The following is a 25,673-nucleotide window of genomic DNA, read 5'->3' as shown; positions in this document are numbered from 1 at the left end:
GCCGCGCTGAACTCTGCGCTCTCGTCTGTTTCAAACTTCTGCCAGGCGAAGCGCGCCGCGGCCGTCCCGCTCGGTCCCGGCTGCCCACGCTGGAGCCGCGCTGCTCTGTGAGCGGCCGCTCGCCGCCGCCGCCGCCGGGACCGAGCGGAAGGGCGCCGCGGCCGCGCCTGAGCGACAGCCCGGCCCGCCAATCGCCGCGCGTTCCGCGCAAGGCGGGCCGCGCGCAAGACAATAGTGGGCGTGGCTTCCGGGCTTCAAAAGACGGGTGCTCGCTCACGCGAGCGGTAGTGCGGTGCGGAGTGCAACTCGCTAACTAGTTTCAAACGCTGCAACCATTAATATCGACAGCAGCTTAAAACTACCTTATATACACATGTCTTGATCACGAATGAGGAGACGAGAAATACCTGTCCATGCACTTCTTTTTCTGTCGGGTTGGAGCTCAGCAGAGGGCACAGCGGGACCCTGAAGTTGTATCGCTGCCTCTTCTTCGGATTTTTATTATAAAATAAATGAAGTCCCAGACCAGCCGGCACTGCACTCACCCCAGTCCCGACTGTGGTCGATTAGGAGCGTCTTTTCTCACCCCACTTCTCCGATGAGAAGATGAAAGTGGGTCCGAACAAACGCTGGAAGAAAATGTTTAAAGCTGAACACTTCTCTCCCGATCTGAACGGTTTTTGGGTGCCTTAATCGCAGTTTTCAGAATTAAAAAGAAAAGGATCTCCTTTAATAAAACATTAAATATGTCGAATAGATCAATAAAGTGAATCTCGATCTTGAAGTGACAGGATTAAGCTCCAGCTCAATCTTTTTCGTAGTTCCAGAGGTGCTCTACAGTCACATAATTATATGCGCTAGATCGCGTAATATGGACGTTGTTTTATATAGATTTATCTTATTTTTTAGTTCAATTAAATGGAAAGCAATGTTAAACATGAGTATATTAAATAAAATCGGTTCAACGGGAAATATTTAGTAGTTAGGAGTGCATAAGGCTAGTAAATTCTGCACAAAAACATTCAAAACCCTATTTTTGGATGAATCCAGTATTGCAGCACAATGAGCCTTTCTTGGTCCACGAGAGACACGGGGTTTTACCATCAAGCTCTTCGTGAGTGAGTTGACTCAGTCAGGCACAACTGGTGTTAGCTTCCTCTGTTTACAAGCCTCTGAGGAGTTACGTTTACTGTACCAGAAACGTGTGACTGTGACCCTCCCAGAGACGGCACCGATTGTCATCGTCGTGTTTTTCCCTTTTCCTCGTCTCTGGTCACATGGCCGGGGCTCTGAGCGTGTTCAGGAAGACGGGCGGGCTATGCGGTGTCCCTTGGTGCTGTGTTCCTGGCCGTCACGGTGTGGGATTATCAAACGGAATTAAAACTTGGTCTCTGACCTCAAATATTCTGTCTGAAAATATGCCATTACACTTATGCCATCATACGTTTAAACAGCTAGATTAATTAATTAAATGTCTCAGCATGATAGGTTTCAAATTATGAAAATCCTGGCAATCATGCCTTTATTGCTTATAGTATGTTATTTTCTGTTGACAACAATCTGTCATCTATACTTTTCCCGTTAGAAAGTAAAACAAAAACAATGACCTTGATAAATTAGATCTCGGCAGATTCCATCCACGATGTCTGAGCTTTTGAGCGCTGTTCACAGCAGGTCTTTTCCCAGTCCACTGCGTAAACCATATTCAGTGAGTAGTACCGTTATTTTCTTCCCTATTACCATAGTTAGAATTATGAATATAAATCAGTTTGATTTATGTGATCTTGAGAGATATCGGTTGTGTAAGTTTAATTTTACGGAGCTACATTTGCATGTGCTATTAAGATGTGAACTGATAAGAGAGAGGTACTTGCTGGAATAAACCACAATTTTTAATTCATGTTACATTAACATAATTACTTTCTGTTATCATCCGGTGAAAACTGGTTTGTTTCATCATGGAAAGCGACTACGTAGCGTAAAGCATTCTCTGAAGTTTTTTTTTCTGAAAAAATAAAATGACTTTAAAGTTGGATGCTTTTAAATGGGCTGTTTAGAATGTGTCAGTGATGAGTTTCAGAAATATATGAACTCATTAGTCTTGTGCGGCAGCATCGCACAAGAGGACCTCTAGATTCTGGTTCTGTCGGGTGTGTTTGGCTGGAGACAGCCGAGGACGCCGGTTTGAATTTGCAATCCGTCGGGACACACGTGGAGCTGTATGAAGAGCAAGAAAGAGCTCTGTTCGGCTGCATTCAGGCCGTTCCTTCAGGGCACAACGTGCAAGGTGGCTTTTTGGTTGCTTTTGAGTTTAGCAGGTCAGTTGTGAAGTATCTGTCGATCTACAGGAGGTTTTTTATAGAGCAGCAGTGAAGAGCGACGGTACACAAGGTTAGGGGAGGCAGTCAGAGGACTCGGGTTGTTAAAGACAGCAGCGCTTCTGTAAGGGTCAGACACGTGACGAGCTCTGTGACATTCTGCATTTTGTATTCATTCAACCTGTAATCTTATTTTCCTTTTAAGACTCACTCGCATGATCATTGGAAATTAACTACAGTCCACATGAAACTCACCTTTTAGCTTCCGGTTAATTTGAGAGACTTAAGAAATGCAGTCCCAGGATATTTTGCTTCCATTGTCTGATTGAAAGAGTCCTGGAAAAGCTGACATTTGATTTGACAGTGGGGAGAAGGATTTCTTGCTGGGATAAAGGATTATCTGTCCAGAGCTAATAATGCAAAGGTCATGGTATCAGTACTTCAGAAGAAGCAGAAAACCTCACGTTACTGTTAAGAATTTCAGAGAGTTAATTACTTGATGGTCACGTCCTTTCTTATGGACTCTGGATCACATAAATTAGAGAAGGTTGCTAATTCTAGCCTCAGCCTCGATTGAAGTGCCAGAGCTACCGACGGGCAGGCGATAGTCTCTTCCTTCGCTCCACTCCACGTCTGCTGTCAGTTCATTGAATTAGTTAACCATGAGGCAAAACTGTATTCCAAAGAGTCTAAAAACCGGATATTGAAAGCACACTAAACACCCTCCCTTGTTTCCAAACAGTCTGTTAATGTGAAATTTGTGAGATGGAGGCATTATGTTCATCTTGGCACACAGCTACTGTTTTTATGCATATCCACAGTCTGAGTAGCAATGGACATTATTCTTGCTAGCTATGCTATGTGCTTATCTGGGTCATCAGAGACGATATGCAGAAAAGAATATTAGATGGACTTCCCTTGAGTACAGTGTGTGACTTCAGGCATTTCTTAAATACAATCATAGTGAATATATACACTTTGATGGATATTCATCTTTAACGATTTCTTAGCTTCACGGCAATTAAAAGAACAAGAAAACATAAGAAGGTATTTTTAAATCTGTTTATCTAACACATGGGAATAAATAATTTAAGTGTAACTATAAAATAAGCACATGCCTGTTTCTCTTTTGAAGAAGGGCTAAAAGTCAGTGTTAAGAAAATCCACATCTGAATGCATATCATTTTGTAAATAAGCAGTTATAAGCATATCTACTTAGTATGGTTGGTGAAACTGAGACTTAATGTTTGCCTTGTTCAGCTCAATCAAATAACAAAACAAATGTTACTCTAAGTGGGGCATGCAATACAGAAGTTTTGTCCCTGGCTGTCTCTTTAGACACAGTCCAAATATAACTTCTGTGTAATCAGATTCTACCACCACTGCAGTGCCTACAGGCCAGAAGGGCCAGTTGTGTTCACTGCAGCCTGAGCAGAAAGAATCAGAGAGGAACGAGCATCTTTATGGGACCTGAAGGGAATCCTAGCCAGTACAGCACTACACCGCATATCAATAAAAGCATGATCCATAATTACAGAGGCAACTCTCTGGCACTCCAAAATGTGTCTGCTTATGATGACATTGTCTTAAACTTCAAATGCTATGCAATGTTATATTTTAGCAAAAGCTTAAAGCAACTTAGCTGTGGATTAATAGCAGTTAGTCAATACATTTTTAGTTGCAGCAAAAGGTACTTTTGCTGTAACAGTGTTACAGTGCACACTGAAGAAAACATGAATCATGCTACATTCAGTTGTCAATACGCCAGAATACAACTACAAAATGTTACAAATTCATGTTGGTGAATTATTTTCCTTTATATTGGGAATTAAAATAGTATTGCCTGGGTTAAAGATACATCCAATAAGTTGACGTCCTGAGAATGTGAGATTTTTGAAAATTTGAATGCACAGATATTATATACAGATAATATACAGATATATTCACAACCTTACCTTGATTGCTTATATCTTTTTGATGCCACACCTTTTTGTATTCCTATAGTATTTTTAAGCACATGATTGTAATATTATATTAAATACTGTGGAAAACCTAAAATATGTGAAGTCATGTTTTTACTACATCTTTCATGAAGTACACACATCTAAAGGTTTCTGGGTCTTTTCTGCTCTGCTGTGCTTGAAAAGCTTATCGGAAGTGTTGCTCCTTCAGGATTTAATGAGGTTTCTTTGGAAAAAATAAAAGATAGCAAACATAAGCCTAAATGTGAAAATGTTCTCCACAGAGAGCTGAAATGGTATTATAGCACATTTTACATGCACGTCTCACAGATACAGATTTGGAGTTCACAAAATATAATGTTTCTCTTTCTTCAAACAAAAAGGGAGAGCTACTTCCTTACTGTGATTCATTAGCATCATTATTAATTTTTAATTCTGTGCATTTCTAGTGTGTAGCTATTACAGCACAAATCAGCGATGTTCTGCAGTCTGTTATCAGAGGAGTAATAAGAACTGGGTGTCTACTGCTTTGATTCACAACTGTTCGTTGATTTTCCAGATTGGAGTAGGTCCAGAAACAATTTAAAACAAATTTAAAGCAAACAAATGAAGAGATGATTTTTCCTGTGGTTCTGGGGGTTGGTATTCTATGTCTCTTCAAAGCAGCAGTACAGTAAGTGAAGAGGGGGGGGAGGTTACTCAAGAGATCCCACTAAGCGACTGGATCTTGGCTGACGAAGGCTGAGTTTAACTTTCATTCAGCTGAAGTGGAAACCTGCAAACTCATGGCCCTTCAGGGCCCAGACTGCTCACGCCTGGTCTAGGGAGCCACTGGGACAATCACGCTATATTATGTTTGTCCTAACAAAACAACATGGGGTCTCCATTGAGAGGCTACAGGTCTGGTAAGAAAACATCTGTCTTCTTCCTTAAACAGTGAAGTCTGTGAGGTCTGTTCTGAGGTTGCCACAACTGACAGCCTATAAAAATTGCATTGAGCAAGAGGAAAACGTCACTAATAAAACTGTCAAAAGACCCTCGATGGCACGGTCTAGAGGTAAACCTGCACTTGATTACAGTATGAATGGGTAAGAAGATGACAGATTTATTAAATTAGCCTTAAATTAAACGTGAAAAGCCATATTAAAATCTAATATGCTACATGACTTAAATCTTAAGCTCGTGATATTTTTTACTGTAGATCTGATACATTTTTAATTTTGTGTGAACTGCTGATATGACACACAATCCCCCTTGTCTCAGGATTTTCATCTTTTCTGACAGCTTCAATTCTGCACATTTTTCTAACTACCTACGAACCTTACTTTTATTCCTCAGAAGATTTGCTTAAAAAATGTGTCTTTTTCACAAAATGTTTACAGAATTAGTTTTTAAACGGAGCACAAAACTATATCAGATTTGTAGTCACACCTGTACTTTTCTATCATTTCTTTTTCATAGTTTTGAATTACGTAATCACATGTAATGTTTGAAAGTTGCTGCTGTGCCATCAATGCCAGTCAGTCTTGATACCAATCTGAATCAGAACAACTTCAGGAACGCCTGGTCTGTGGACAGAGGTAGTTTGTGAACTGGTGGCAGATGTGCAACAGAAGGAGTGCACACAGTCTGTGCAATGCCAATCAGCACAAGGACGCCACTATAGAAATGTGTTGGGCTCACCCCACCCCTGTGAAAACATCCCATTGATGAGTTCTGACTTATTGCACTAAGTGGCCATCACTGAGTTGTGCTCTTGGGATGGCGATTGCTGGAATGTCACAACAGTTGTTTTCCTGTTGTCGTAATTCTCATCCAGGAACTGTTTGTCATCTCTAAGTGTTAGAATGACTGGGTTGTGTTGGGTTTGTATCCAATCTGTCACCACAGCAAGACCGGAATAGAACATTTGTTTTCAACAGCTTCATGGATTGTTTCAATTGGAGCTACAGTAGAAGCTGTTGGTGAGACAGCTCATTTTCCAGCAAGACAAAGCTCTCCCCCACGCAGCCACACAGGGATAAACAGAAATCTCTCATGCACCCAGTGTTAAAGTGTCAGACTGACTATCCTGATCACACAGTTGGTCATTGTATTCAACAACAACATCCTCCTCAGTCAGTCAAAGAGCTGTCGTAGGCTTTGAGCAGTATTAGACGGCTCTCTCACCAGCATGTGAGAGAGACCCATGTCAGCTGATGCCTCTTGGAGTCAGGGGAAAAGGTGGCATCAGTAACATCTACATGTTGTTAAGACATATGCCTGCAACATCACAGCCAGTTCATACTAATATGGGCTGTGGGTGTCTTCTGTTATGATACCAAAAAAATTGAATCCAGACATGTCTTTCCCTTATGGATATTCATGGAATCAGAAAATAATTTCAACTCAAAACGTCCATTTTTACTCTTTTCCTCTTTATGTTTATTTTTTCGTAGACTTTGAAGGGGCTTTTGAAGTTATGAATTGTATGACTAATAATTCTTGAAAAATAAAACAGTTTGCAAAATGAAAGACAAAAGCCTTCGGTTTGAGTTGCAGAAAATTACATTCTTTTCCACTTCAGCACCAAAGTGATCTGACTCCACGGGTTTATTGAAAACACTGCGTCACTACTGCGTTACAGTGAAAGCAAAATTAACTTCTCATCAATGTGTTTTTCTTTTTAAACCCTTTTGTGTCAAATCCATGTTACATTGATTTGAAATGCCAGCTGACTCCAGTAGTTTCCTGTGCCCCTGACTTTCATTCTTTAGTGGAAAATGCTTCATAATTACAGTAGTGTTTGGATCTAATGATTTAATTTTTCTCCATTTACAATGACAGCTTCACCAATTTACTTACAAGGTTATCCACACAGACTACTAGACAAGGGGAGTGAACTGCAGTGGACTCTAAACCAATTACACCGCCCTGTTCCCTGTATCCATGTTTAAATATATATTAAAAGGATCACTTGTGAGTTTATATAAAAATTGTGATGTTGTTAATTTTTACCATTTCCCATTTTACTATTTTTCAAATTCTGTTTAAAAGCTTGATCTTAATGACGTTTTACATGTAAAAAAATTACCCAATCCATTCTTAACGATAAAACAAAACAGAAAAAAAGAAGCTTCCAACAGGCTGAAGTTTGCTTTGTTATTTTCCAGAATGTATTTTGTTTTTTTTTACAACTTTTCTTTAACTGTGTATTTACTATGTATCTTTGCCTCATAAAGCAGATGTGATCTGCAGCTTTATAAAACAGAATTATGAGGATAATTTTGGCAGCTGAGTTTTGGTCCAACAGTGCCTCGGCAATCTTACTCAAGAGGAATTTAGTCTGTACAGTAGCTGTGAAAACTGGCTTTCGCATGTACAAAGTAATAAGATACGTTAATATCTGTTTAGCTGTTTATAGCTGTTTATACATTTAGAACTCAGAGGTTATTGCAATTGATTTTTAGAAGACACATTTGTTAGCCAGGGTGGCCTGGTGGCACGGAGATTAGCATTGCTGCCTTGCAGCGGTGGGGCCCTGGGTTCAATGTTATAATGTCTGTGTGGAGTTTGTATGTCCCCCTGTGTTTGTGTGAGTTTCCTCCCATAGTCCACAGACATACAGGCAGGTCAAGTGGCTTCTGGCAATGCGGCCCTGGCGTGTGTCTGTGGGTCTGCGCTGTGATGCCCGTGCCTTACAGCTGCTGCTTGACAACGCCGTTCATTCTGGCTCCCCTGCTACCTGAACAGGATGAAGCTTTAGGGAAATGGATGAATATCAATCACCAGCGAATGTCACTCCTCTCTCACTTCCTCTGGATCTGGCTTCCAGATGAATACCTCATCTGGACACCAAGGGCATCGTGCTTCAGGGAAGGGCTGTCCATCGGGTGACATGTAAAACCAAGGTCCTGACTGCCTGTTGTTTTGGTCAAATTCTGCTTTGGGCTTGCACTCCTCCAATAACACAGGACCTACACAGCTGGGCTCACTGGGGCAACAGGGGTAAAGCATCTCGCGCTGATGTCCGGTGTCCTTCTCTGGGTCAGAATACCTGCTAACGCTGAGCTGACTTTCTCCATAAATCGTCCGCAGCTCCTCCTGGTCTTAGCCATATTAACGCCATGTGAATGCAATCACACTGCAGACTGCAGAACACCAAAGCAAGAATCTGTGTGCTTATAGTCTCTGCTTGACAGCTCTTGTGGCAAAACTGAATGATATACACGTTGACAGTGATATTTTACTGATGTACTGTAAGTAAAATATCAGTGTATACTGCACTACACGTGGAGAACTGTGAAATTGACTTACAAATTGAGAATTTTATTGACTGTCAATGTGTTTCAATAATGGTTCGGCATGTGCAAAGTCATTTAAAGCCGAGTACATTCAGGGCCTTCTTTGTCTCAGATATATAAGATTAGATCTCAGTTTTAACTTTAAGAAGGCTATAATACTGTACTGTTAGTAGTCTATTTGTTCAAATGTGTATATTCCTGACAGATTTCCATACGTAACTAACAACTGGGAGCTGTAAAGTCTATAATCATTTAGAAAAAGGCTTTGAAGTCAGCACACTTTCTACAAGTATTGATTGATATGTTTGATAAGTTAATTGACATTAATTGACTAATGAAATATGATTCTTGTTGACCAAATGTCAAATAATCTGTGTTCATTTTCTGACTGTACTTAAGATCGATATCCCATTACTGGTCTGCTACAGTATATTGGAAACACTGCGGCTGAGCTGGTGAACTAGATATGTGAACAGTTAGGCTGCATTTGTATATAGAATGTTACGGTGATTTCACAAAATTCCTAAATATTTAACTAGGGATTTCACTTTATTCTGGTTTGCAATTAAATTCGCTCTGGTTAAATATGTAATTGCTACTGTAACATAGATATACAATGACACCAAGAATACCCATTTTCCTGCTTACTAAACATCCACATCCCTGAACAGAATAAATAAACAGAAACAGCTTTTTTCCCTTTGGATAAGAAATCAAAAGGCAAGCTTGTTTCATTATTCACCTCCAAAGATGGCATTTGAGTTTTTAATCCACAAAATGACAGCTTGTTGCCAAACAGCTTATTGCAGTTGGCAAAGTTTTTGGACTAACCAATGCAAAGGTCGCATATTTATCTAAGTGTGTGGAAAAGAGTATCCGTCAGTATCAAATTCATGGATTGTAGATTGAAAACGCGTGAATAGAGCCGCTGAGCGGGTGTAACATTTACCAAGTGTTGCTGGCTCAGTTTCTCCTGCATTAAAAATATATTTGTTTTGTCTATCCAAAAAGGAAAATTAACACAATTTGTTTAAGCAACACTGTAAGGCTTGCTTTGAATTACCAAGGGAGTAGTCATTCAAGGAATATTATTTTTTTGTTTGCTTTCTCTTTTTCGTAAAACAAAGTCTGCAAAATGCTCTGTGTGGGAGAAAGATGTTTTTTCACATGGCAATCATCCTGATCACAAAGGAAAGGTTACAAATGAGAGGAGGGCATTCAGCCCATCAAACCCCATTAATTGATCCTAAGGATCTCTCCCACCTGTTTCTTGGATGAAGCCAGTTTATCGGCTTCAATCACGAAGCAGGGCAGCCTGATCCTTACTCCTGCTGCATATCCTACACAAATTGTCGAGGTCATACACAGTCCATAGCAGTGGGGATGGGCAGGCTGTGTAATCACGCAGGTGCAGAAGAGGGGTGTTTGGAAATAAAGTGTTGATGGAAATAAAGGGCTAGTCTCACACAGGGAGAGCTGCCTCCAATCTGCAGGCACAGGAAGAAAATCATCTTTCCACAACACCAAGCAACACCAAGCAGCACTAAGCAACCCCTTTAATATTCCGATGAGGTCTCTAAAAGGAGTTGCTCCTGTACAGGCTTGTGGTTAGAGTAGGAGTATCGTTTGTTCAAACATATTCTGTGTCTTTGGATCTATATTTGTCCTATTTTACTTATTAAACTTTGTCCAGTCCAGTCTTGTCCAGTTAAGGAGCACAGTCAGACTGAGAAATGGATAGTTTCATCACAGCGTAATCATCCTCAATGGAAGCTATTTAACCACATTAAAGTGATAAGGGTGAACTGGACAGGAGAGTGATTAAAAGGACAGAGACAGCATAAATATGCTCTGGGAAAACCCTTGACAAAGATAAATGACAATTCCCTGCTATTGCTGCATGACTGCTGGCCCAACGTAGATGTAGCTGTGATCCAGCATAAAGAAGGGCTGGTTTGTAATAAAATGAAAATTAAACACACCCTACCACACATACTGTACTCATCAGATGCTGATCAATTTTAGTATGTATCAGAACTTTACTTTGAATATGGATTTCAACTGAGTCATATCTCACTTTCATGAGTCCAGGTGCAGGCCTGCTTCTGGGGTTGTTTGCTTTCTGTCACAGTGAAGTGCCTCAGTCCTTTTCACATCCCACCTGAAATATTAGTTTCATTATGTCATTTTTTTGTTAAAGTTGCTAACAGTCTTCTTATGACTTTGATTCTGGTCCTCTTTACTTTAGTAAACTCTTACTTTAGTGATTTTGTCCCGCTCGGAGGTTTCAGTTCTGAAACTGGGCTTCTTAAGTTTCGTGTTCCTCAGGGCTTGATACTTGGTCCCTACTATCCAGCACCTAAATGTTTCCACTTGGTCAGTTATTAAAATCACATGGTCTCAATTTCTATGCTGATGATACTCAAATCTATGTCCATGCAAAACCTCACACTGAAGTAGCTCTCTCTGATTGCATCCCTGATACAAAAACCCTGACTCAAAATTTCATTGATTTAAACTTTGAAGTCGTGCTTCCCAAAAAAAACAAAAGAAAGACCCCTATCTGTGGAAGACACTGTACTTGAATTTCAATCTACATTGAAGAATTTGGGATGATATTTCATCCAGGTTTAACCTTTGACCCAAATGTGCAAAATATTTTAAAAATATAATTCTTCCATCTCAGAAATATCACCAGAATATATCCTATGCTGTCCCTGAAAAGCTGGTCACCACATATTTCTTCTCTATAATTGATTACTACAATGCCTAGCTGGGGTATCTAAATCCACACTAAACTTTAGTATCTCCAGAATTTAGCAGCCAGAATCCTGACCAGGTCACATGCAAGTGATCACATTACTCCTGTCCTGGAGCCCCTGCACTGGCTTCCCATCAGGTTTCCAGATGACTTCAACATCCTCATGCTCACCTATAAGGCTCTACATGGCTTGGTACCTCAGTAACTTTCTGACTTATTATCTGCAAAGGAACAATAAAAGGTTTATTCCATGCTGAAAAGAGAAGAAAGGAAACACAACTCCAAACAACTCCACAGCAGCCTACGCAGCTGTCCCAGCTACCTACTTGACTTATTATCTCCCTACTCAACACCTCACAACCTTCATCCCTCTGACACTGATCCTGTTTGTCTACACTCTATGGGTGACAAGACCTTCTCCTGTTGCACCCCAAAGCTTTGGAACTTTATCACTAGAATATCAGAGAGTCACCAACCCTGAGTGTATTCGAGTCCAGACTGACACCCTTCTTCTTCAGAAAGGCTTTTATGTAATTGGTACAGTACCTGTGTCTGCTCCTTGCATCTTGTACCTCCAGTGTCGGGTGGTCAAGAAAAATGGTGGCCCTTGCCCCCCATTCCCCAGGGGCCTTTATGCCCTGAAAAGGGACCTACATACCTACCCTGTTGGGCCGAAGTCTGTTTTTTATTGTTAGTAAAGAACTGATTTACAATCGATCTTCATTTAAAACTCTTTAAAACTTTCTGATGATCTGTCTGACAGCCAGTGACATGAGGAATTGAATGTAATGTTGTGTTAATGTTGTAAAATTTAATTTTAACACTAAAGCTGTTAATTTTTAATGAGTCATTTCCATTATGTACTTATTTTTTTCCTTTGTTAAATATTCCCAATGCTGTTTATTATAAAACCATATGTATGACATTATATTTGTTCTATTTATGAAATAATGAATATATCTACAAATAAGCACTAATGATAGTTTGCTCTATAACCACTAATCTGTAAACATTACCACTGTTTTAATGGGTTTAGAAATATAATCTTCAGATCCTGGCAGGATTCATTGAAAGGTCATGATAAAATATATCTGAATTTGTTCTCCCCTGCAGCTAGGTACAGTATGTTATTAATGATTTTCTCCCCAACTCTGCTCTACTGTGAGATCTAGTATCTTTCCTTTCTAAAGTCTCATATAACAGTCAGAATACTTGGAATGAATTATGATATCTAAACACACAAAAGCTGTAAATGTGAAATACAATATGAAAGCCAAGCAACCCAGATGATTTAATAGAATGATTGTCAAAAATCAATGATAATTCCAGCAGTATTTAGAGCATATATTTGGACATAGTGTACAGTATAGTAGTGAACTGAATGTGAGAAACTCTAGAAACTCTCCACTTCTTGGCTGAGAATATTATTTTGTTTTTTGTCCATCAGCTCAACACACAACTCCCAGGTCCTCCGAGATTCTATAGTTTACCTGGAAAACTGATGGAGCATTCGGCTGTTTCGCTAAGTACAAAGCACTTAGACTGACTAGTGAAAAGCTCGTTAAACATGAAACATGGGGGGGACATAGAACTGGCCTGTCTTAAACATATGAAAATCCCAAGCAGACCATGAAAAAGGACCTTCTGAGTGGCTCAGCTGCTAGAGTCACTCATCCTCTCGCTGGCTGAGCTCTGTAATCGCAGGCTCGAGTCTGGGTCTTGTCACTATCTGACCTGGATTTCCGAATCTGAGGGTGTGGTGGGATGAACTGGCTAGGACCAGTCTCTCCTGAGGCCAGTCTGGTACTGTCTGCGTGGAACACGCCTCTCCTCCAGTCAGTGCTGTGCTGTGTGTGTGATGTGTTAAAAAATACAGCAGGTCAGAGGTACCTGCCTACACCTCCACTTCCCTGTGTGTGGCTTCACATGTTGCACATAAAGCAATTCAATTGATTCAATTGAAAAAAACACTTGAAAAACGTTTTCTATGTGTTAAGCATCTAAGTATATTTTTAGGAATATTGTGTCCCACTGTTCTTTGACTTTTAAGGCAAATACAGTCTTCAGTGACTGTACCCAAACACATCTTGAATAGTGCCTGCACACTGTTTCTGTTATACAAACAGTTCATTAATTACATGTTACATATTAATCAGCAATGTGTAAAGGGATGTAATGAAACAGAACTCCACTTGGATTTGATCTCTACTAGTTTTACTGTAATTATTTCTCTCATTGCAAAATATTATGATTTGGACTCATGTGCTGTCTGAGACATTGAGTGTTGCTGTTGGATTCGAGTATAGTCTGAAACCATCTATTCATGTCTATTCAAGCCGCTTCAGAGGTTGTCACCATTTGTCTCTTAGTGAAACTGACAAAAAATCCATTTGCTTCATGTTCAATTCATGTTTCCCCATGAAAGGTCTGTGATAACCATGAGTCCATCCTAGGAGACCTCTGAGATTTACCTGTGTAAATCTTCAAGTAATTGTTTAAAGTGTGTTTTCACATGGGATCAGTTAGTGTGTGTTGTGTGTTTTATAAGGGCTTGTGACTCAGTGACAGGAAGCTTTGGGTGGGGTCAGGGGACTGAGGAGAGCTGACTTGGCATACTGTTGGTGCTGCTGGCTTGGAGCAGCTGAAGTAGATCACAAGAAAAGCTCTTGGACTTTCAGAATATCAGACTTCAGAGATTATGAAGACACCCTGAAACTTGATATCAAAATGGAGATCTTCCACACTTCCCTGCCTGGGACAGCAACAAGCTTGAGGTCTGAAAATGATTTTGATATTTGTCAAAAACAGTAAGTATTAAAATTACTGTTAGAATAGAATTAGTGTGATGTAGAAATTTAAGTTAAATACTTGTTTTAACACAATAGGTACACATTACACTTCCAGAAATAACGGTAAGGCAAGATACAACATTCAGCACGTGACATTGGTGGGATAAATTCCAATTATCTTTTGAAAAATATGGAACAACATATACTCTATAAAGGTGATGTTTAGGGGCCAATAGCACATACATGCTTTCAGAGAATCGTGCATACTGAAAGAGATACTGTTCTCATTAGCCTAACAATGCTGGGAACAGAGTTCATGCTGCAGATAAGAAAACTAACTGGGGTCCAACACTGAAGTCATGGTATGTGATGTTTCAGTGCTGTGATTCAGATCAGTCTTTTCAGGGCAGAACTGCAAGACAGACGAATCAGCTGTGAATTCCAGAACTCTTAAGCAGACACACATATTTGATCAGTTTGGTGTTTTTGACCGTTTGCCGCAGAGCACTTCACAGAATACTGCCCGAGTTAACAGTATCATGCAGCAGCAGCTGGCCATGTGGGCAGAGAGGAGAGGGGATCCTCTGGGGGTCCCAGGTCCCAGGGCCAGTGGTTTCCCCTCCAGGCCATGTGACAGGGACATGCTGGGGGCTGGGGCGGCAGGGTTCTGCCGGTGCAGCAGCTGAGGTTTCCCGGGTCAGTCAGGTGGATCCCAGTGCCGGAGCCCAGGAAGTGGGAGTATAAAAAGACTGGAAAGTCTGTTATATTACCTGGGTGGAAGACCACGGTGTTAGATACATGACATGATATAAAACTATGAATATTGGCAACCCCATTAGTTTGCAGGCTAAAATAAACAGACAAATGAAACAGAGGAGCCTTGATTTACAGTATTTCGAAGGTCATTTTACATTTCAGCAGCTCTCTAGCTAAAGGCTTTCACCAATTCGGTTTTATGTGTGACTACTGTTGTTTTTTATACTAATATGTCTTGTTTACTGAAGAATCATTTATATTTAGCTTATTTAGTCTACCGTTTAATTAGCTAGACATCTTAAAGATATTAGCTACTTATTGAATGGTAACTGAGTCTTATAAAAATATTGGCATGAAGTGGTTTTTATTTAAATAATACATTCCAGCCTCTTTAATGATCAATTATCAATGATCAATTATATAGATTATAATATAACTATTCTGTTATATTCATAATTAACTGTAGATCCAGTCTCCATGTTTACAGAAAATTACAAAAACAAAAATATTTTCAAAAAAGATCACTTCCTCAAACTGAAAGAAATTTGACATGCAATTACAAAAGAAGAAATGCAAAGATCTCAAACAGAACCAGAATGTCAACATTCTGAGGTTATTTGCGCCCTGTTTGCTCAGAACAGGGTTAATGTCTTTTGTTTGGCGTAGAGGAAAAGCAACAGCACACTCTCAGTTAAGCTTTAACAGACCTCAAGGCAAGCTTTCAAAACAGAGAGCAACAACCCTCTGGTTATATGACAAAATAATCATAGACTGACCCATCTAGCATCTCACACTTTACCCTTCTTTGCAGTTTCTTGACTTTGAAATTACATTGCTTACAGGCCCTTTATGTGACATTTCTTAAACTCAGTAAGCTAATCATAAGGACAGCTTGATTGCTAGAAGGTGAGAGGCATGGTAATAACCATTTTCTCTGCAGAAAACACTGTACAGAGGTATAGTGGAAGGAGCAAAAATGGAGACTGCAGACATCCTATTTGCATACAAAATGTGTCTGGAGACTTATTAAAGGTATTTAACACAGCTGTGGACCATAATTATCTCAGGTCATTCTTTAGTAGGTTCAGAAAGAAAGTGCAATACTTGTCATGCAGAACTCCTCTTAGACTACATTTTCTGTGACGTAAGAAGGACATTTAATGACTGAGGGAAATATATCAAAATGTAAAATAAAAAAGCAATGCAAATTATTTCTCTGATTGCATGCATTTCCTTTGTTTCTCAACATTGTATTAGTAGTGAATTCTTTAAGTACAAACCCTGCTCTCTAAGGAACAAGAGAAGCAGAAAAGTAAATTTACAGTGTCTAAAGGGGCTTCTTGATCTTTGTTTCATATCTTTGAAAGAATACAAATTGATTCAAAGTGATTCGAAGTGGTTAAGTACCCGACATCACCTTTTTCTCAGAGTCACCATGTTTTGATGCCTCCTGCCGGAGTGAGAACTTGAGTAGCGTCTCTCCGAAGATCAGCCCTGAAGATCCCTCACTTCTCCGCTCTTTCACAAAGCCCCAGCAGACAGCGTCTGCTCACACACACTCCAGAAACTCTCTCCTGGCATTTACTGGTTTTGTGGAAGAGGATTGACGAAGAGCCGCTGGGACACAAGGAAAAGAAAAACAAAGCAAACAAAATAAGAAGCGCATTTCGGCAGCTAAAACTATTTTATTTATATTCCTCTCTATGAGTCTGTGAATCCATATCTGATATCTGTTGCTCTGGGAACTCTGTGTTTGTGTCTGTTTCAAAGAAAACAAACACAGTAATGGAATCATAATAATAATAATTAATAATAATTCCTTACACTTATATAGCGCTTTTCTGGACACTCCACTCAAAGCGCTTTACAAGTAATGGGGACTCCCCTCCACCACCACCAGTGTGCAGCCCCACCTGGATGATGCGACGGCAGCCATAGTGCGCCAGAACGCTCACCACACATCAGCTATCAGTGGGGAGGAGAGCAGAGTAATGTAGCCAATTCATAGAGGGGGATTATTAGGAGGCCATGATTGGTAAGGGCCAATGGGAAATTTGGCCAGGACACCAGGGTTACACCCCTACTCTTTTCAAGAAGCTCCCTGGGATTTTTAATGACCACAGAGAGTCAGGACCTCGGTTTTACGTCTCATCCGAAGGACGGCGCCTGTTTTACAGTATAGTGTCCCCGTCACTATACTGGGGCATTAGGACCCACATAGACTGCAGGGTAAACGCCCCCTGCTGGCTCCACTAACACCTCTTCCAGCAGCAACCTTAGTTTTTCCGAGGAGGTCTCTCATCCAGGTACTGACCAGGCTCACACTTGCTTAGCTTCAGTGGGTTGCCAGTTGTGAGTTGCAGGGTGATATGGCTGCTGGTATATAAAAATATATCTGGAGTCATGAAAATGTGGCTGAGAGAGAGAGGAGGAAGACCACAGGCCCAACATTCCAGGAAGGTCCCAGGATTTTCAAGTAAACACCCCGGTTTTACTGTTGCTTGACCATGCTAAAGTTTTACATAAAATTCATGAATTGCAGACAGAAAAGGTAGACCTCAGGAAAGTGTAATACTGTTGTGCACTATGGCTGGTAAAAACATTAAGCTGAACATGAAGGTTTTTACTGATCAAGTTATTTATTTAAAATAGTCCAGGTGGGTATCTGCGTCAGCATGCATAGGCTGCAAAGGAACAAGAGGTTTATTCCATGCTGAAAAGAGAAGAAAGAAAAACACAACGTTTCGGCCATGGAGCCTTCTTCAGGTGTGAGAAAAACAGAGCAGACTGCAAAGATTAAATACCACAGAAGAACAAAAGCTGGAAAAGTGGAGGAGGAGGGAGAGGGGAGAGGCAGGGAGGCCACTCAGGAAGTGCAAAGTGGAGAGAGGTGGAGAAAGGTGTGAAGTCAGAACCGGCATGAGAATAGAGGAGATTACATGAAAATAAGTCTGTCATTGAGAGAGGGGGGAAGGTGTGAACCTAGTGTCAGGAGGAGGTTCGTTTCTGTTGTCTTTCTGCTATAGGAGTTGAGAAACCCTTAACTAATTACAGCTAATTGTCTCATGTTTGCCTTTAAGACTCTGGAAATGTACAGTACACTGTATATTTACAGTATACGAGAAAACAAGTGTGTTTGTGAAAATGCTTTGATCAGTGTTTCAGTGACAGAGCTTCATTATGCTGCATGTACTGAATAGCCGTCATCAAACTGTCAGGTGCTCTTCTATGACCGTATCTCCAGCTTGACTGGGACTTCACTTACCCTGACTTCTGCAGAAGACTGCCGAGGGAACCTCACTGTTGACTTCACAGGTCATGGATTACCTGTGGTTCCCATCGGCTTCTCTGTCCTTTACTACACTGGACCATGGAAATAACACAGTGCACCAGAGTTAATATTCCGTACAGCCCATGGGCCTGCGGAGTAATGGACAGTGGCAAAAGAGCTAACCACATACTGTACCAACACAACCCCTCCCACCTTAAAATGTAAACTACTTTATATGCAACTACTTTTTATATATCAGGATTTATATATTCAATATTTTTATTTAATTTTATGTAAAACCTTAGCATGGTCAAGCAACAGTAAAACCGGGGTGTTTACCTGAAAATCCTGGGACCTTCCTGGAATGTTGGGTCTGTGGTCTTCCTCCTCTCTCTCTGTCAGCCACATTTTCATGACTCCAGTTACATCGTAATCACATTTTACTGTAGTAGCTGCAATTTCTTTCATTTGACCTGATACAGTGCAGCCTACATGATGAAATACAGAAAGCTAAAGTTTCTCTGGGCTTCCTCTAGAATTTAAAACCAAACCAAATGGATCATATAACTGTAGCAATGACCTGAAACTTTAAAAGCAAAAGCTTAAAAAACATCATTCTTAAAGCTGCAGCCTGCTCAGATGTTTATGAACTGTATATTTGTCTATTACTATTTACATTATTCAAATCTACCAGATCTGCTGAACCATCATTTCTAAATTGCATTTCTGAGGGAAAGGTGAGATTTATTATATACGTTTTAAACGGCCTGTCAGATACACTGTTTCTAATGGATTTTGTCCATTGTTATGCATTCCATTTCATGAATAAAAAGCTTCAGCTTTCACTATATTTGGTCTTTGTTTTCCTTTTCCATTCAAGTAACAGGAAACTCAATTGTAGCCATACTACATTTCAACAAACATTATCAAATCAAGCAGACCTCTCAAAACTGAAAAACTGAAAAATGATTTATTTCAAAGCAATCCATCATAATAGTATTTTACATAGGAATGAAATAATGCAGATCAGGCTGTCAGTCCTGGCTCTGGAAGGCTGGTGTGTCGGCAAGTCTCCTTTGCAACTCAATTCACAATGAGCTATATCAGCCCCTTACTGTCTTAATTGCACACATTTAACAGCTTTTATACAAGCTCTTCAGGTGCTGCTGCCTTATAGAGAAAATCTGCATCATGCTAGCCTACTTTGGAAAACAGTTTGACATAGATGACACCGATGCTTTGAAAATAATAAAAGCAGCAGATGTTTATATACATGTGGGATTAAGATTGTCTTATTACCCTAACCATATTTATCATTCCAATTGATTAAATTAGGGTTAAAATTTTAGAAACTAAAACTAATAATTGAACTCATGCACTTTCAGATAGCATAGTGTTTGCAAACAAATTCCATTTTAAAAGTTAACAGCCACCAAGTACAATAAAGCGGGAAACCATCCTCTCATCATTACTGAGCTGCTTCTGTTGGTATAGGCTGTGACAAAGTGGAGCCTATCCTGGGAGCATAGTGTACAAGGCAGGTGAAAGCAACTGCTCTTCCTCTGCAGGTGACCTCAGTCCATCACAGGGCCGTGGAGAAAGGGATACTTAGAATAGCCAATACCATGAAAGGGATAGTAGGGGTATCCAATCACCTGGATAACCCGGCCAGCATGTTTTTACAATCCCTCAGGGTGAGTGTGGTGAAACATCTGGAGAATGTGCAGACTCACTAGCAAAGCACCCTCTGCCAAAGGTAAACCTGTTCTTTTACAGCTCAGTTTGACCAAAAATATGTTGTCATTTGAGATTTATAATGTGAAAACAGCTTGGTCACATACAGTAAAAGGCAATGGGCTGTGGACTGAGCTGAAAACACATAAAATCAGCAAAAACAACAGAAATTCAACCTAAAACACCTACAGCAATCTAGTTTATTGGATTTTTGTTTCGCAGTCCAATAGACCTATGAGTTGAACCTGAACTGTAATTACACTAAGTCGGCTCATTTCTCAATACATTTTGGAGTTAATAACTGTGCTTCAGGGGCTTTATACTTTAAAAATTTCAACCACAGATCCAAGATAGTGTACCTCAAGAATTACAAAATTTGTTATTGGTAGACCAGCTAGCAAATGATGTTTTCACTTATTGCTGATTTCGAAAATAGCATGAACAACAGAACAAGTTAATTTGCATTCATCACATTTTAACTAGTGACAATCTGAGCACTAGGCAATCAGCTTACAAAATAAAATTTAATTTAGATGAGTTGACTAAATGAGGAGAGCTGGATCTGTCCTTCGCCTCCTACTATGTGTTCTGTACACCTACAGTAGTCCCTGGGCCCTCGCATCCATTCTGTTTACTGTATATTATTTTTACACTGATGACGCTCATTTGTCCTCCTTATTCCACTCTCTGATACCAAGGCTTCCTCCTTTGTCACTGCTTGCTTCATCGTTGTTTCTGTCAGCAAGGGCGTTAGGAGCGCCTGGTTGGACCCGATGCGGCGCTGAGACTGTAGGTAGTAGCTAGTGATTGGCATCCAAACGTCAAACGCAAAAGGCAAAAGTCGTAGTTGAGGTAGAAGAGCGAGGTCAGGTATCACAAGAATCAGGTCGAGGGTATCCAAATCCAAAAAGAGAGGCGAGACAAAGTCAAAGGAGAAGGAAACAAGGTCGGGGAGCCATAAATCAGGTCGAGAGTTGTAGCGCGCACCAGAGAAAGCCAAGGGTCGTTCTCACTAGTGAGCAGGGACTGAGTGGAGTGAGAGGGTATGAACAAGGAGGAGCTTGAGGAGTGACAATTGATTATTAGTGTGCGGGTGTTGGCGGTGAGAGGTGCCTGTAGGAATGAGGTTCGTGATAGTCTCCTCCTGGATGCGGAGTTACCACCTCGCCAACTCAACCTCACTAAGTCTAATCTCCTTTTCTACCCATCCCTCGCTCTTCTCGGTTTCCGTTCCTTTTGACTGCACTGCCTTCTCCCCCTCATCCTCTGCAGGGTGTCACTCCTGACTCCCACCTCTCCTCTTCCCAACATGTTTCTACTCTTGCCTGCTGCTTGCTAAGTAACATTCACAGAATCCACCCCCTCTTTAACAACAGTTCCCTTCAACTGCTTGTCCACACCCTGATTTGTTTCACCAAGGCTTTACAGCTATCCTTCCACTGAAACAAATGAGTGTGTCAGTTAAGCCCTGGATCTTTGCTGAACAGATTTGTCTGGTTCTTGGAAACATCGGGAGGGTTTCAGCAATGAAGCACAAGAGAACTGAATGTTCTTTATTGTGCGTAGCCAAAACTTGAGATCTTCCTCTTCGGGTTGGCTCCAGCAGGTCTCGAGTGCAGTCAGGCCCCACCCATTCACAGAACAGGCACCACCCAGTCCCCGGCAGCCACTCACGCACGAAGGGCACAAGCAAACTGTAACAGGACTGCTCACAAATCCAGGGCACTTATCCAGTTGGCTTATATTGGCATTGTTACGGCTGCAGCTGGTCTTAATTAACCCCTCATTATCCAATTTCCCTGACACACCCTTTCCTTCAGTATTTAAACCCTCAATTCACCCGGTAATATCGCTCGGTATTTGGATCTCTTCCGCCTCCTGAGCTCGCCTCGCCCTTTCCTCTTAAAGTACCTTCTCTTCCTCGTCTGGACTCCCTCAATGTCGACTCTTTGGTTTTGATTTTTGGATTTCTCCCTCTTGCCTCGCCCCTGTAGGATTTGTTTGCCTCTCCTCTTCCCTACCACTGTACCTCGTCGCCGGCCTTGGGTACCTCAGCTAATGGACATCGCCTGGAGACCCGCACAGGGTTCGTCAATTCCATGGTTCTCACAGGCATATAGTATAATGGTCCCCACCATCCTTACTGGGCACAATAAGGATACCGTCGCAAGAGCCCAGTGGCATATTGTGGGCATTCCCTCTTGAATATTGTTGCACAATTACCATACATGTAAGTCTGACATCACAAGAATTACAATGACATCATAAGAATTCTGACAGCACTAGAAATGAGTACAATCAGCCATTTTCTTTCTGCAGCCAAACGAAGTGTACAGCTACTGATTGGATCTTGGAGAGTCAACACAAATTATGAACATACATTATTCAATAACAGAAGCAAAACAGCAAACTCAGCTTCATCGATTTGTAATATTTATTTGAAAGTTTATTTTCGAGATAAGGTGCACAGTTTTGTTTTTACAATCCTCACTCAAAGTGTATTGGTGATTGATTTGGTTAATTTTGTTTTAATGTTTAAGTACTGTGAAGACACACAATATCTGATGACAGCTAACCAATATAGTTATTAAAAATGAGAATATGTCTGACCATTGCCTAATGACAATCTGATATAAAGCTTGAGAGATCTGCAATAAACAATAGGATGTGAATTTTATTATTTTGTTTTGAATTTGTAACAGAAAATTGTTTTAATTCGAGCTGTTACTTGCAAGGTTACCTTGAAGTAAGCACAAGCCCCAATGAGCTTCAAGACGAATAGAGCAATGAAAATTGAATTCTAGACTAAAGACTGTGTGAAGAAATATTGTAGATCCCACTGATTAATTCAGCGATGAGAGTGGTAAAACCAAAGATCAAATTTTCATAAGCAATGTCCAATGGCAGGGAAAGGAATATCTCAGATAATGAAACTACTGCATACCATTGCCTATTCTAAATAACCAAAGGTTTCATACAAACATGAAGGGTAACATCAGAATTAAAAGTTATAGTGCGGTATGAACCCACTTTCTCTGTGGCTCTTGTTTTAACTTATTTGATTTAATTTGAGTTGGAAATAGTCTTGAATAGATAAGAATAGCATAGACCATTGTCATTTAAAAGTTCCTGAATTAGTTAAAAGTAATAAATTAAAAAACAAACTCTAAAGACTCATTATGTACAGTATAGATCTGGTTGCCCATCTGTGATAATATAATTTGTCGCTTTGCAACATTTCACATTTTACACTTGAAGGCAGAATTTTTAATGAGTATTAATAAGCATAACTTGAAAATATGCACAGATGAAATAAAATGATATTCAAGAACTATTGCATTATGCTTGTCTTGACTGTAGCAACAAAATGTACGTGCTTGAAAGCCTTAAATAAATTAATTATTAACTAATACTTCTAATAAATTAGTTATTAAATTTATGTAATAAATGTACTAATTTTATAACTAAACTACTAATAATTCTTCATAAAAAAATCGAAAATGTTTGCATTCTTATATTATAGTCTTCTAAATGTACATGTTAAAAACTGTATCATTCTTATTTAAGTTTAATGAACAACAGTTAGAAGTAGGAATAACACTGAAATTGTGACGATCGACATCCCTCCCCTATAGGGCGCTCCACTACTCCCCTCATTAGTTCTGCATGATTGCTGGTATGTTCTCCAGCTGTGCCGTGTTTTGCCTCCCTCTATTTAATCCCAGTGCCTCCAGTTCTCAGGGCTCAGCATTGGGGTTCAGATGTCGTGAGGCTGCTGGACGACTGATGGCACAGCCTCCTCCCCGATTTCGCCTGACCGGAGGACCTCACCCCAGTCCCAGTCCCAGTCCCAGTCCCAGTCCCAGGACTGCCCGTGTTCCTGTTTCCCCTTCCCATGGATTTTAACCTCGTGTCGTCTCAGGATGGATCTCAAGCTATCAACTCAAGGTCTGTGCCCTGACCCTCCTCTGGACCTGTTCGGATTGGGACGCCTCTCTTTGTTCCCCTGTTCACGACCCATCACTGTTCTTGTGATGCACTATTAAATCCCTGTGTGTTTTCCCTGAACTACGTTTCCTGTTTCTGTAGCGGAGCTGGTTCGGACACAGTGATGTCATCGCCCTCCCTGCACGAAGCAGGGCCCTCAGCCGCCTGGGCTGGGGGAGGTCTCCTTTAGCTCACTCGGCTGGTTCCCTGTTGTGGTACATCAGAGACCCGGGTTCACGCCCCAGGTGTTGGGGGACGAACCGGCGGGGTGGAGCAGTGGAGGGCACAAGCCCACGCGAAACTGCGACGGTAACATTTCCTCCAGCTCTTACCACTTCGCATAGGGTCAAACATAACACCCGAGACGGCCTGCAGAGCCAATCCATAACAGAAATACTTTTTAGAAATGTTATCAGCCCAAAAATAACATCTGTTTTACAACAAACTGCACAAAAAATCCCTGATATGAATCAACACAATGTCTTGTGTGAAAAGAAATTGAAAACTACTTGAATAACAGCTAAGCAAAGATATTTGAATGGAAGAGGAGCATGATAAGCTATAAGGAAAGTAAAAGAACGTACTTGTACATCTGACTATAAGTAAAGAAACAAATTGTCAAATTCAAGGTAATAACAAAAATAATCCACGATTCTGATTTTTAAAGTATTGTAATATGAGTGTTGCCCGTAAAGATCTATTCTATACTTTAATGAAGTAGATCTATGACAAAAATAGTTCTCTTTAAAAAGGCCTTTGATTCAGCACCTGTTATTATAAAAAGCTATTTTTAAACCTAACATAACCTTGAAATTCAGTCTAACTTACACTCAATTTTATTTTGCATGATTGGCTGATGTATAAGCCAATTACTGTAAAAGTTCTGTCTAAGCATTCCTTAGGTTGAAAGGAGTATTCAAAGCATTATACAAATTAAATTATGTACAAAGCAATATGTGATGGCTGCCGACCAAGAAAAATGTCTTTTGTATAATGTGTAAGTGTACCCTTGAGAACACTTTGTGCTGCTTTTACACCGTGCTTCCTGACTGACAAATCTGGATTCTGACCAAAGCTTTAACCTGTATATTTGTACATAATAGATAAAGACTCTCCTGGACTGGTAACCTTATGAATTTGTCACTTTAATCTCATCCACATCCTTGCAACGGAAATGAGACATCAAGATAAATTTGAATTTATTGTCATAAAACTAATTTACGTGTATCTGTTAACAGACTCAGTGTGATGTTTCATTACTTTCCTATTTAGTAGTCAATAAAATGGAATGGATTTATTACATGATACTAACGAAAATGTTCAGAATATCCTGTTTTACACAGCATAGCCAACAGAACCCAGACTTCTAAATTTATATTTTTTTTGTGTGAAGTGTGAGCAGTTTAGCAGTATTATCATGACGTTCATCACTCATCAGCTCTTCAGTGAACATAACGATTTTGATTTTTTTCTTATCATAGGACAGCTACCTTTGTGAATTTGTCTGTCATTTGCCAGGTGAAGTGCAGATTCCTTCCAGCACCATTTTGTTCCTGTTAACAACATGGGTAAAAGCTGTAGAATGACTGGATTTTAATGTAATATTAAAGTCCCCTATACTGGCAGGTTAGTTTTATAATATTAAAACTAATCAATCCTTCCATTGTCTAAATGATTTACCCAATTCTGGAACTGATCCCGGGACCCCAGCACTGCGAGACCACCACAGCTCTGTGCTGGCGCCAATAGTAATTCCTACTAGTCAATTCTAAGCACAAGTACAATAATGTGACCTGGACACAATAATGATTTG

At 40.3% G+C, this 25,673-nt stretch overlaps 1 protein-coding gene across 2 annotated transcripts in view; it reads right to left on the bottom strand.

Moving 5' to 3' along the window:
• Window positions 1–1,268, bottom strand: part of man1a1 (mannosidase, alpha, class 1A, member 1) — a 196,373-nt gene extending 195,105 nt beyond the window's left edge. Inside the window, exons 1-2 of one of the 2 annotated variants that reach the window (XM_088627015.1) lie at window positions 1,102–1,268; window positions 546–629 (exon numbers count right to left, since the gene is read on the bottom strand). The gene's annotated coding sequence lies outside the window, so the exon portion shown is untranslated. Of the gene's footprint in view, window positions 1–407; window positions 427–545; window positions 630–1,101 lie in introns of those variants that run through there. The other variant, XM_088627017.1, reaches the window with a different exon arrangement.
• Between the last annotated feature and the right edge of the window lie 24,405 nt (window positions 1,269–25,673).

Source organism: Lepisosteus platostomus, chromosome 3 (genome assembly GCF_059453375.1).
Source record: "Lepisosteus platostomus isolate fLepPlt1 chromosome 3, fLepPlt1.hap1, whole genome shotgun sequence".
NCBI lineage: Eukaryota > Metazoa > Chordata > Actinopteri > Semionotiformes > Lepisosteidae > Lepisosteus > Lepisosteus platostomus.
Note: the sequence above shows the minus strand (reverse complement) of the source record. Positions and strands in the feature narration are given on the sequence as shown.